The 12,248-nt window shown below is 46.0% G+C and overlaps 1 long non-coding RNA gene across 1 annotated transcript; it reads right to left on the bottom strand.

Moving 5' to 3' along the window:
* Positions 1 to 1,113: 1,113 nt before the first annotated feature.
* Positions 1,114 to 11,966, bottom strand: LOC144785708 (uncharacterized). The gene is made up of 4 exons (XR_013602031.1): positions 11,877 to 11,966; positions 11,726 to 11,791; positions 11,366 to 11,458; positions 1,114 to 1,414 (listed from the first exon to the last, which is right to left on the bottom strand). It is a non-coding gene; the product is annotated as an uncharacterized LOC144785708 (long non-coding RNA).
* Positions 11,967 to 12,248: the final 282 nt, after the last annotated feature.

Genomic DNA, 12,248 nt, shown 5'->3' with positions numbered 1-12,248 from the left:
GATGTTACTTTGGTTTCTGCTTCAGTAATCTGAGTTGGTATGGAATTCGGGATTTAAGTACGGGTAGGCCTTTTCTTGAGAGAATAGGCGTACATCCTTTTTAAATTTTTCTATCTTTCTTTTAATAAGATACTCAGCAAAGGAATCAATCTCTAGGCTGATTTCTTTAAGTTTCTGCTTGCCCAAATCCACCGAATTCTCTTTTTTATGTTTCTCCTCCAACTCGTCTATTTCCTTAGCCAGTGCGGCTAAGACCTCGCGCGCCGTCTCTACTATGAGCATCATATAATCGCGCGAGCACCTATTGGAGATCAGGGCCCATTTTTCAATAAAATGACGAAGTTCCACAAACAATCCAGGAATATTCCTGACTCTGAGGCCAATAGGAATAGTTCCGGCCTTAAGATAATCAAGTATGAATTTCGCGTGGGCCTCTGTACGAAGGGACTTCTTTTTAAGATTGAGTAGTTTATTCCACTCACCTTCTATCCCTTTCGAAAGGGTGAAATGGCTACTAGTTCCCTCAGTAGCACCGATCATGCGCGCAAAATCATCGTCCGAGAATCCGAAAGTCTTAATGCTCTCCATGCTTAAGATCTAAGTCAAAAGGGCACTAAAAAAGACTCGAAAATAGTCACTTTTCTTAAGAATCTACCAACCGAACCACTCAGACTAAAGCCACTCACATACACCACTCTATTTACCTCTCATTCAAGCCAGATATCCAGGATTCCAGGTCGTACACACAAGCACACCCCACAGCACAGGGCTGGGAAATTCTACTAATTCAAAAAGGGGGCCCCCTGTAAGAGATACGGGCAAACGTCAGGGGAAAATTACACTACTGCAAGGGAGAAAGTCCACCCTAGCGGTTCTGAAAGTGGCCCATAAAGGGTCCAACGTTAATTAACGTACAACACGGAACTCACCAAGGGGTAGCAGAGAGGTCACATGGTACACAAAATATTAAATAAGAAGGTATAAAATCTTTATTTTCTTTTTATCATATTTTGTTTGTGCAAACTTAATCAAAAATTCTTCGTATCCTGATACATTAATTGATTAGTTCATAAAACATATTTCAGTAAATACATAGTACAATCACCCCACAAAACCTCTCAACAAACACACACATCCTTCTCTTTCAATCACACTCAAACATTCACTGATATACCAGACACAAAATACACATTCCTCAACGTAATCCCCAGAGTGACAACAATAATGATAGGATCCTGCGGGATCTTCATAGCAAATTGCCAGAGAGTCCAAGTTGATGAAACAGGATCCAGGACACACGTAAAGCCAACGCGCGTTTCGGTGCTCAGCCTAGATCTACAGGCGCACCTTCATCAGGGCTCTCACGCCGAGGTAGTGGGGGACACAACACATAGGAAAATACCCCGTGGCCAATCTGTCATCAACAGAAAAGTTACATTTTAGAATACACCCCTTCATACACAGTTGCATAATTTTTCAATTTGTTCTTCTCATCTGTTAAATCAAACATGATTTTCATTCAATTAAATGTACATAATTAGTTCCACATAATGTGAGTTCAGTTATATAGTATAATTTATTCTGAGACAAACCCCCACTTTGGTGAGCTCCAATGTTGAGAGGATAACTAATAACATAGTACATATAGAAGCCATGTATTTAATACACTAAAAAGAATTCCTGGAAACAAAAATATCTCATACATTTCCTATATCATCAGTCATCCTAGCAATTAATCGCCCAAAGATATTCAAGTGGTCACGGAAGGCAAAATTCATGGAAAATGGCAAAAGATTCGACTCATTATGTCAGTAAGGTGCATTTACCTCTACTCAGGGTTCCCTTGATCTGTATATTTCAACAGGATAAATTAATTAGCGATGACAGGCTCGAAGTAGATAGCAGGGTTCAACAGACTGGTCAGATAGCACCTAGTTGGAATAAGGCAGGAAAACCCAAAAAGAACGTTTCAAACAAGTTCGGTGGGTAGAACTGATTTATACATCCCTCAAGCGGTCAGACGCCGACCCTCTCTTTTTTACACGACTTACCCGCAAGAGTATCTTTAGAGACGCGTCTTTCAAAACCCTTGTGAATAATTCGGATTCAACTTGCGGGCCGGTTCACGATTTCACCTAAAAATATATATATATATACGTTCATCAATGTCGCCCCTACATCCCTTATTCCACCTTTTGAAGACTTTGTTTGAGGGTTCGAAATATCGCAACATGCTACATTAAAGCGGATTAACAGTTCCCTGGCTCTTCCTTCCAATTCAAATTGGTAAAGGAAAGAGACTATCCCAGCATTCTCGTCAGAATCAGTAACCATGCAGCTATAGGAAACGGCTCAGTCAGACAAATCAAACGTACCGCATAAGTACCGGCACGGTGTGCTTCATTCTTTTCAAACGTCCAGAACGGCGGCTCTGCTAGAATTCCGTTGAAGGCTTTATTTTCACACATGCTCTATAAAATAATCAAGAGAGCACGAAGGAGAGTTACGTATGGTAAATTTACGTTAGGTTTTACACCCGTCTCTCGCAGAGATAACTTAAAACATAAAGGACCTCCGCTAGCATGGACGGGTGCTCACGAAGTACGGGCGGGATCACAAAAGAGGGTTTCCCCAACAGGAAAATAGACTCCCAAACGTCGTATTAGTAGATGTTAGAGAGCCCCTCTTACCTAATAACGAAGGCTCAGTCAGAGCAGATAGAACTCTTCTTAGCCGTTCCGGTGCTTGCAGGTATCAGGCGACCGTGCATCGCGTGTTCCTGCCGTTAAAGAAGGGTGTGGAAGACACGCCCTCCTTTCTAGTTTCTTGATTAAGTTTGCACAAACAAAATATGATAAAAAGAAAATAAAGATTTTATACCTTTCTTATTTAACATTTTGTGTACCGTGTGACCTCTCTGCTACCCCTTGGTGAGTTCCGTGTTGTATGTTAATTAACGTTGGACCCTTTATGGGCCACTTTCAGAACCACTAGGGTGGACTTTCTCCCTTGCAGTAGTGTAATTTTCCCCTGACGTCTGCCCGTATCTCTTACAGGGGGCCCTCTTTTTGTATTAATCAAACAAGGTAATAACCTGCCTAATATGCTGAGTGGTGCCCTTGCCTGGAATGAACCCGTGCTGCGTTGAACTAACCATGCCCTCGATAACTCTAGCAAGTCTTTTGGCTAAAATTTTGGAGTAAATCTTTGCATCCGAGTTCATTAAGGTAATAGGCCTGTAAGACCCCTGAGCTGTGGATACCTTACCATTTTTAAGAATAACTATAACTTCAGCCCCTCCCCATGAGCTTGGACTTGAGTGCTCCTGCTGGGCCTGTAAAACCGTATTTAATAACTCCGTGATAAGGACTTCCTGGAATACTTAACTCAACGGGAATCTGGTCTGGGCCTGCCGCTTTAACTGAGGGGAGATCCGCTAATGCTGAGGCCACCTCCTCCAGCTTAATTGGGGATTCTAGAGTTGCCTTCTCCTCCTCGGGCAACTTCGGGCTGGATTGTAATTATGATAGTCCTTTATGCCTATAATTCCTCCACCCTCTTCTATACCATAAAGATCTGTGTAAAACTGTCTAAACACCTCTCGAACACCCTCGGGATCGGATACCATGTTTCCTTGCCTATCTAGGATGCCCTTAATATCTCCTGCTGCAGCTTGCTGCCGGGTGCGGATTCCCAAGATATGCCCAACCCTCTCACTCAATTCGAAGGATTGTTCCTTCTTGGCTAAATAGTTAGCTGCAGTTTTGCTAGCAATGCCTTCTATTTCTTAAAAAGTGCTGCTCCAAGGGCATACCCTGCTGGATTAATAAATTCAGATCTTCCTCCGCCACCTTTCTCACCAATACATCCACTCTCATCCTCTGGGATTGCTGCTTATGAATTGAATAGCTAAGTGTCTCCCCTCGAGTTCCTGCTTTGAATGCATCCCAGGCATTACCTGAGGATGTGCTCCCCCTGTTAAAAATCTAAAATTCCTTTATACAGTTACTCATGTACCTAAACAAAACCACTATCTTTCAGGAGGGCTCTCTCGAATGTCCAGGTATTTTGCTTAACAGCTACCCCCTCTAAGTGGTCTGAAATTATCCGGGGGAGCTTCTCAATTTGGGATCTGTGTAATAAAGAGTTATAGATTAGAAAATAGTCTAACCTTACAAGGATTTTGTGTGGAGCTGAGAAGAAAGTGCTACCATCCAGCTGCGGATGCAGTTTGGATTAGAGGTCCAACAATGCGTTATGTTGTGCCATAGCTGTTAGAGCACGAAATGATCTCTTCTTCCGCCCAGTGTACCCTCGCCCTATTTGGATCTCATAGCCTGAGGGGTTATTAATGTTAAAATCGCCACAGCATATAATCGATTCAGGCCAACTGGCTAGTTCAGTGTCCAGGTATTCAAATATATCCGGGTAGTCCTCTGTGGAGCCTTATATCGAGACCAGAGTAAACGCCTCCCCTCTGAATACTAATTCCACTATAACCCACCTTCCCCACTGATCCTCAGCCTTCCTAGTCACTAAACAGTCCCTCCCTTTGCCCAGTATAGCTACCCCTCTTGTTTTAGATCCTTGCTTTGTGTGAGCTAATAAGGTAAATCCTAGTTGCTCCAGCAGGAATCCCTTCCCTCCCTCAACATGTGTTTCTTGTAAACATACAAAATCCAATTATATTGTTTTCAATAGAGCAGTCACCCGCAGCCTTTTCTGGACATCATTCAACACGCACACATTAATTGAGGCCATTCGGCAAGACATTAAAATGTGTCAAACGGTTGTTCTAGCTTCTTTACCAATTTTTCATTTAAGCAAAACAAGAAAGTGCTGTGCGTGCCCCCCTCCCCCCGCTCCCCCTTCTCCCCTGTCTCCTTCCTCCCCTATACCTCCCCCCCCCCCCCATGGGCAAATAGGTCAGCCATGACCTATGTGTGGTCGCTAAAGGATGTAGCTGTCGCCTCTTCCTCCCTCCCTCAAAAAAAAAAGAAAAAAACCAAACCAAACAGAATGCTATCCACCCCCTGAAGTCTAACGTTGCAAGCCCTGTGTCCTCTATGATGAGACGCTACAACCAAGCCTAAGAAATGCCATTATTCTTCTCGTCCCCCTTCCCTGTATCCTAGCACCTCCACCATGTATTCCTTTGCCTTAATTTCGGAAAAAAACATTTTCGTCCCACCTATGGTAATCACTTTCAGCTTAGCTGGGTACAACAAACAGGCTTCTGTACCAAGGGCCTGTAGGGGGCCATTAGCTGCCTCAATCTCCACCTATGCTCCACAGTAACATGGCAAATATCGGGCCTAGCAAAAAAACTAACATTATTAAAAGATCGCTTAGCCTCCGGTTTTGCTTTCTCTAAGATTAATTGTCTCAGCAGAAAGTTGCCTACAAATATGAGAATAGCTCTAGGCCTACCCTCTTGGGACCCGCTCTGCCCTCTCTTGTTTGTGAGAGGGAAGCAATGCGCCCTCTGGATTTTGACCTCCCACTGCCAAGAAGATAGCTCCGGAAAGGCCCCTTTCAATAAGTTCACAACAAACATCATGGCATCTTGTCCTTCTAGCCCTTCCACCACACCCAATAGTCTAGTGTTATTGCGGCGTTGACGGTTTTCATAATCTTCCATCTTCCACTGCAAATCCTCCGCCACTTTCTGCTGTTCTTGTTTAAAGGTATGGAAGCTATTGAAATCGTCCTCCAGCTTCCCCGTCCTTTCTTCTACTTGAGTGACCCTTTCCACGACCTCGTCATAGAGTTTATTCATATTTCTTAGGGTGTTCTGTATTTTTTTTTGCCCCCTGGATTTCAACCCTAGCCTCACTTTGCATGGATTTGAGGATACTGAATAACAAGTCCAATGAGACTGGTTGGGGTGACAAATGGGGTGAGACCTGTCCCCCGGGTAGGAGCGGGATACCGTCCATGTCTTGGTAGGTCTGCGAGGTGGCTGAGTAGGCCCACAATAGTTTTTTGGAGGGGTCTGAGGGGCTGGCTGAGGGGTTGGGTTTCCTCCTGGACCAGCGTTTTTTTTGTGTATATTTTGGAGCCGTGGAGTTGCTCCCTGAGTCAGTGGTCTCTCCTGTGCTTCCCTCATCCGTGCCCAATGATTCAGAATCTTCATTGACCGAGTAGAAGCGGTCTGGTGAAGCAGCCACCGGCCCAATTCTCACACTGTCTAGCTAGATTTGCTTCTCGTTGTAGGGCCGCTAAAGCCGGGTCACTCCCCCAAGTGCTCATTACGCCACCTCCACCTTGTCCCCATCTGCCCATTCAGAGACCGTTGGTCCCCCCTGGATTCTGAGTGTGGGGAAATCGTGATTTACATTCGGGATACCCAGACTGACTCCAACGGGCCTCCGCCTCCGCCCTGAGCAGAGATTCTGTCCCCAGCAGCCTTTTTACTCACTGTAGAATTCCCAGTGCCAATGTCATTGTTGGATCCTGGCGCTCCTTGTGGCAAGCTCTCGAATGGGGTAGTAGTCTCTGCAGAAGCCTCCGATCCGCTCTCCAGCCCATGCACCGGCTTCTGTTCTGACGCCAGCACCTGCTCCAGTTGCTTAGTAACAGGCGCGCCGGTGTCCTCAAGGACGTTCTGCGGTATGAGCTCCTTCTCGCCACTCCTCGCGCTACCGACTGCAGCCTCAGCAATCTCCGCAGGTTTGGTAGCAAAACTCTCTGCAACTGTGGGCTGCCGCATCGTATTCTCCTTTGTCTTTATTTTAGTTTGTGTGGAACGAGTGGGGGCATTTTCACGGGGGGCACCAGGGGTAGGCACAACATCATTGCTTGCCCGCGTCTCACCCGTTTTCTTCCCAATGGACTTTTTAGTGATACTAGTTGTGCTACCCCGCTGGACAACAGAGCCGGTTACCGTCTTAGACTCATTCTTGTCTTTGCCAGTGAGGTCTTTCTGTGCCAGATCTTTGGCATCATTTGCTTTGATTGCGTGTGGTGGCATACTAAGAGCTCCTTTGTAAGCCGGGCTAGGATGAAAGCTGCTTTGATATACTCGCCGGTATACTGCCCCAAAGGTAGGACATCCGAGCCGCTGGGGTTGCCGCTTTTGAGCCCCCTGGGACCTGATCTCATCGACGGATAGGGAGGCAGTGTCAGAACATCAAGGCAATGGAAGGGAGGAGGAGTGAGATGCGACTACTCACTACAGTCCATCAGCGGCCATCTTGCCTCCACAATTCCACATAACCGCAACTTATCTGTTGATAATGTCCTGATTTTAGGTGTTGGGGGGGGCGGGGGGGAGGTGGGGAGGTGCTGGTCCCTATGTACTGTCGCCTGATGCCACGGCATGATCGGGGTTGTGGGGGGTTCCTGGGCTTCCTTGACAGAGGAGTGCTGACAGCCCCCTATCCTTTCCCTCCATGTGCCTCTGTTTATCCAGCTGTCATTGGTTAACGGGAGCCGGCTGCACACAGTGTGTGCGGGAGGCATGGCGCTGGGCTTTTCCTTCACTTTCATCCAAGGCATCACTTCTGCAATCTTTTTACGTCTTTTTTCTTCTTTGTGCCCCTGTGCATTGGAATAACGAGGTTCTCTTTGTGCATGTTGGTTTCCGCTCTGGTTTGTGTAGCTGTATTCTCCCATTCTATGCAAGCGTTGCTTTTACTTTGCTTCCATGAATGGTGTGCATTTCCACCGCATTTTCACTCGTATATTCGAAGTTAAGAAGGTGTTCGTGCTCTATAGCTTTTGATCCCTTTGCTAAGCCGGTTCCGATAGTTCTTTGCAGTATGTCTGTCTGATCTCTGTTTAGGGCACTTGGACATTCTCTAGTCCCTAAGATTTAGAGCACTGTGACCGGAATTTTCCCAACAAATTCAAGTTCACGGTGATGGTCTGGGACAGTTTGGTTTCAGTTGCCCACTACTTGCTGGGCAGCTGAGGACAGAACAGGGCCTAAATGCTGCAGCTGGCACTGAGTGCTGCGTAGCTGGGGAAGGCCAAAGTAGGGGCGAAGGAGTGCGACTCACTCCTGAGTCCAAATTACATGTCCTAGAAAGGAAAACCTAAATGGAGCAGCTGCCCACTACTTGCTGGGCAGCTGAGGACAAAACTGCAACAGGGCCCTCACCGGCCCATTGGAGCAAAACTGCGCCAACTGTTGGAGCCCTCTAGGCTCCAGGATACATATTGTGCAAAAACGTTGGAGCCCTCTAGGCTCTGCACATACTGTGCGCCTGGGAGCACTCTGGCTCCTTAAAGAAAGAAAGGCCCCCCATCGTTGGAGCGACGGGGCTCAGCACAGGCTCCTCGAGCCCTTCAAATCAATGTTGTGCCCTGGGAGCCATCTAGGCTAGGCTCTAAGTCGAATTCACTGCGCATGGGAGCACTCGGGCTCCGTCGAGACTTTGGGGCGGCCCACTGCCATCTGGGGCCGCCCTACTTCTACCTTCGTCATTGTGCCTTTTTCCAGCACCAACAGCAGCCCCCACGGAGCTCCCCCTCCACCCCCAGCCCTTCAACACTCACCGGGCTGGTCAGGGGGGGCTCTGCTTCACTCTGGGCTGAAGGCTGGCTCTGGGGCGGCCCTGCTCAGCATGACGCGGGGCTCTCTCCTCCATCACAGGAGCCCCGCGCTGCTATGGGCAGCCTCAGCATGCTTCTCCGCTTCACCCGGGCCTCCTCCTGGGACCCGGGACTCTGTACCGGCACTCCTCTTCTTTTTCCGGCCGGCGCGTGGGGCTTCCCCTTTGCCCCGGAAGCCCCGGAGTATCATGGCCGCACTTCCTCTTCCGTCCTGCTGCCCCGCCCACAACCAGGCGGGCCGCGGGTGGCAGCAATCTTTTAACGTGGCTTGGGCCGCGGCGGTGATTCTCGGGGGCAAAAGGAGGAGTGGGCACTCTCGAATTTTAGGTCTAACTAAATAGGAAGGCGTAGGGTGGGCACCTGCTTAAAGTAAAATACACCGCAGCACGGCAGTCATGATGCATGGTGGGCACCTGCAGTAAATAACGAAAAATAGCGGCAATGAGGGGTAGGCTCCCCCGTGACAGGGCAAGTAGAATAACGCACTTTCCAGGCGCTAGGGCAAGTAAAAGGTCCCTAAAGATAAGGAAGGGATCCTGGGGCATGGAAAAGGAGCAGCCAGCTCCCAGCAAAGCAAGTCCCCCAGTCATCCAGCCAAGGCAGAGGGGTCCCCAAGAAGTCTTCCAGCCTCCAGGGCATCCAGGGGCTGGGCAGGGCCCAGGGAGGCAAGCCTTCCCCTGGGCCCCAGCAGCAGCACGCCCCTGGTAGATTCCAGTCAGAAACAAGAACATTTTACAAGAGGTCAAAGCCTCTTTGTAAACACACAATTCCTTTGTCTAAAGGTGCAGGCAAGGGGGTAACCAGATATAACTGGTTCCTGAGCACTTTGTTTTGCTCAGCCCCTCTCTCTAATCACAGGATGGGTCAGGGACATCAGACACACTACAGGGGGTGCAGCCAGCATTGTGGGAGGGAAGCCCAGCCCTATTCAGGTCCCAGGTGCACTCCTCCCCAGCCATCGACATGCAGATCTTCCATTCACCACCGGGGCAGCCTCATCCTGACTCCAGGAGCCAGGCTCACCAGCCAGCTCCAGCCAATCAAAAGCCAGCACATTCACTGCACAGGCACACCAACTTCTAGAAGTGGCACTTCAACACTAGACACAATAACGCCACACACATCATCGCGCAGCATTTAATCACACGAGTCCGCACATACCAAACTCGCACCTGCACTCCCCACGCATCAGGGATTACCATGGACACACATTCCCCATGCATTCCTATGGGAGGGCAGACCAATCTCACATACGCGCTCAGAGAGCGCACGCACTTTACACTGCGCCACAGTGCTAAAGTGCGCAAAGACCAGAAATCATTATAATTATGTAACACTAAAAGGCAAAAAGTTCAGGGGTGAACCTGCCAGAAGGGCCAAGTCCAACAGGTCTCTATCGGGCTTTCCATTTTTGCCCGTACCGTCACCATGAAAAAAAATCTTAATTCTAGAGCAATAGCACCCTTCACTGACATTCATGTAACTTCAAAGATACTCGTTATGTTTCTTCCACAGTCTCACCATGTCACAACGGAAGCATTTTCAATGTTCTTTACAACAAAGCTATAGTTGTTGCTTATTTATCTTCTGCAACTAATAAGCATTGACAAAGCTAAATAGTCCTGACTTGTTGTAGCAGTAATGTTACACGTATCATATATCTGGATGCAATGACAGAAGAAGCAAAATATCAGTCGGGCGGCACAATATGCTAACACAGTTTTTCTAATTGCGTGTTTTTAACCAACACCCTTAATTACATCGGCCACAATCAGGGGTTGAAGTGGGGGAACTGTGGGCGGAGACTCCGAGGGCAGGGAGAACTCTAGAAGTGGATCAGTGGGCGGAGTCAGAGGTGTGATTTAGAAAGAAGGGGACCCCTATATACTAATGATTCACTTGCTATACATAAGGAAACAACATTATTTAGGGAACGGTCTATAGCCAAGTGAAGAGACAGTAGTTACAAACCAGTGAATATGGAAGGCATTGATAGAATGTGTGCTGATATAGCCCAACAGTACAGAAACTAACCACCCAGTTGATAAATCAACAATTCATTTTATTAGTATAAATTGTGTATATATTTAATCTTTTTTTGACACTTACTTATCATTAATTCCTTTAGTGCTTATAAAGCAGATTTACAGTTCATGTACAAAATTTATAGGTAAAATCACAAAAACAGCGAACAATTGGCGATAGACATGACAGATGATGGAGGCAATACCTCAGGTGACCGTCTATTGCACTAAAATGTTAAAAATAATGGGTTAGAGTTATGCAAACATATTATGTACAGTGGGCATGTTAGGACAGCATATTATGTACAATATACATTGAGTGCACTGCATCTGTATTCATCTTGATTTATATTTTATGTAGTAGGTAAATTTGTGTCACATGTTATTTTGTTGGTTACTGATAGGCATACGAGAGAGAATCGACAAAGAAACAACATGAAAGATACAGTGTACAGCATTGCATGTTTCATATAGTAGACCCATTGATGTGATATTTCATACTTTCATGAATCGATAAACAACATAGTGACAGTCAATTCCTAAATGCAGAATTAGACATAAGGAGAAATTTAGTGAAGGTCTTATATCAAAAGTCTGTGTAACAAGTTAATACGTTCATTCTTAGATGTAGGTCTCCGTATTGTAAGACATGCTCAGTTTTAATACATGGGAATATCGACCGTATAGTAAGTTTGGTCTCAAAGAGACTATTCAACTGGCTAATAATAATCGCACTGCAATACATAAAGAAGTCCAATTAATGTAAGTGGGAGTATACTTACAGAGAAAGAATGATGATTATCCAGGCCATGCAACGAAAGAAAGAAAAATGGATAAAAACCGCCAGTCATCGAGGGCTAACTGTGCTGATTAGGCTAAAAGGAAAAAGAAAATGATGCAGAATAGGTGTTCACGAACTGAAATTACATGTGAAAAGGACATAGTGAGATATTTACAGATGATATCTTAGTGTGCTAGCAACTATACAGCATATATGTCCTGCATCGCATTCTAACTATAACAAACAAGAATAATGCATGACAAAACAACGATGAAGGGGGGAGAACTATGATATGGAGTTGTGACACTGCAAATGTGCAACATGTACTAATGCAAATGGACTTCCTATCATAGAAGCTTACCTGATGTTATATCAAAGTGGGCATAATGGACGATGCCGCAACGTCAGATAATGGTAATGGTAATTCCTAGTAAATGGAAGAGAGAACTTAAAATAATGTGGGAGGTACATGTTACGCCCGTAATTATGCTAAGGAAAAAGAGAATGTATACCTTAAAATAAGTCCTGTCTTGACAGCGTGGGTGTGACTATGTTCGATTATAAGGGTACAGAGCTTGATAAGAAGGAATGATGTGATGATTTTCCGTTCGGAACAATGGAAATCTTCTAATCTGTAATGAAAGTGATACTATTGTTGCTAAGAATGAAGATATACGGCGAAAATTAAAGCGCAACTAAGAAAATAATAAAAAAGGGTCATACCTATATATAGCGGCGTGCTGATGGCCGAGAGCCGAGGATGTAATAATATTTCGAAAGTGATGTCTACTGAAAATAAGACAAACACGGAGTTGTCATGAGGTGCCTCAAATAATGATAGAGTGTATATATAATACTGCTAAATATAACACCGTAATGGAAAA

The sequence above is a fragment of the Lissotriton helveticus genome, chromosome 10, assembly GCF_964261635.1.
Source record: "Lissotriton helveticus chromosome 10, aLisHel1.1, whole genome shotgun sequence".
Taxonomy (NCBI): domain Eukaryota; kingdom Metazoa; phylum Chordata; class Amphibia; order Caudata; family Salamandridae; genus Lissotriton; species Lissotriton helveticus.
This window is presented reverse-complemented; position numbering and strand designations above follow the sequence as displayed.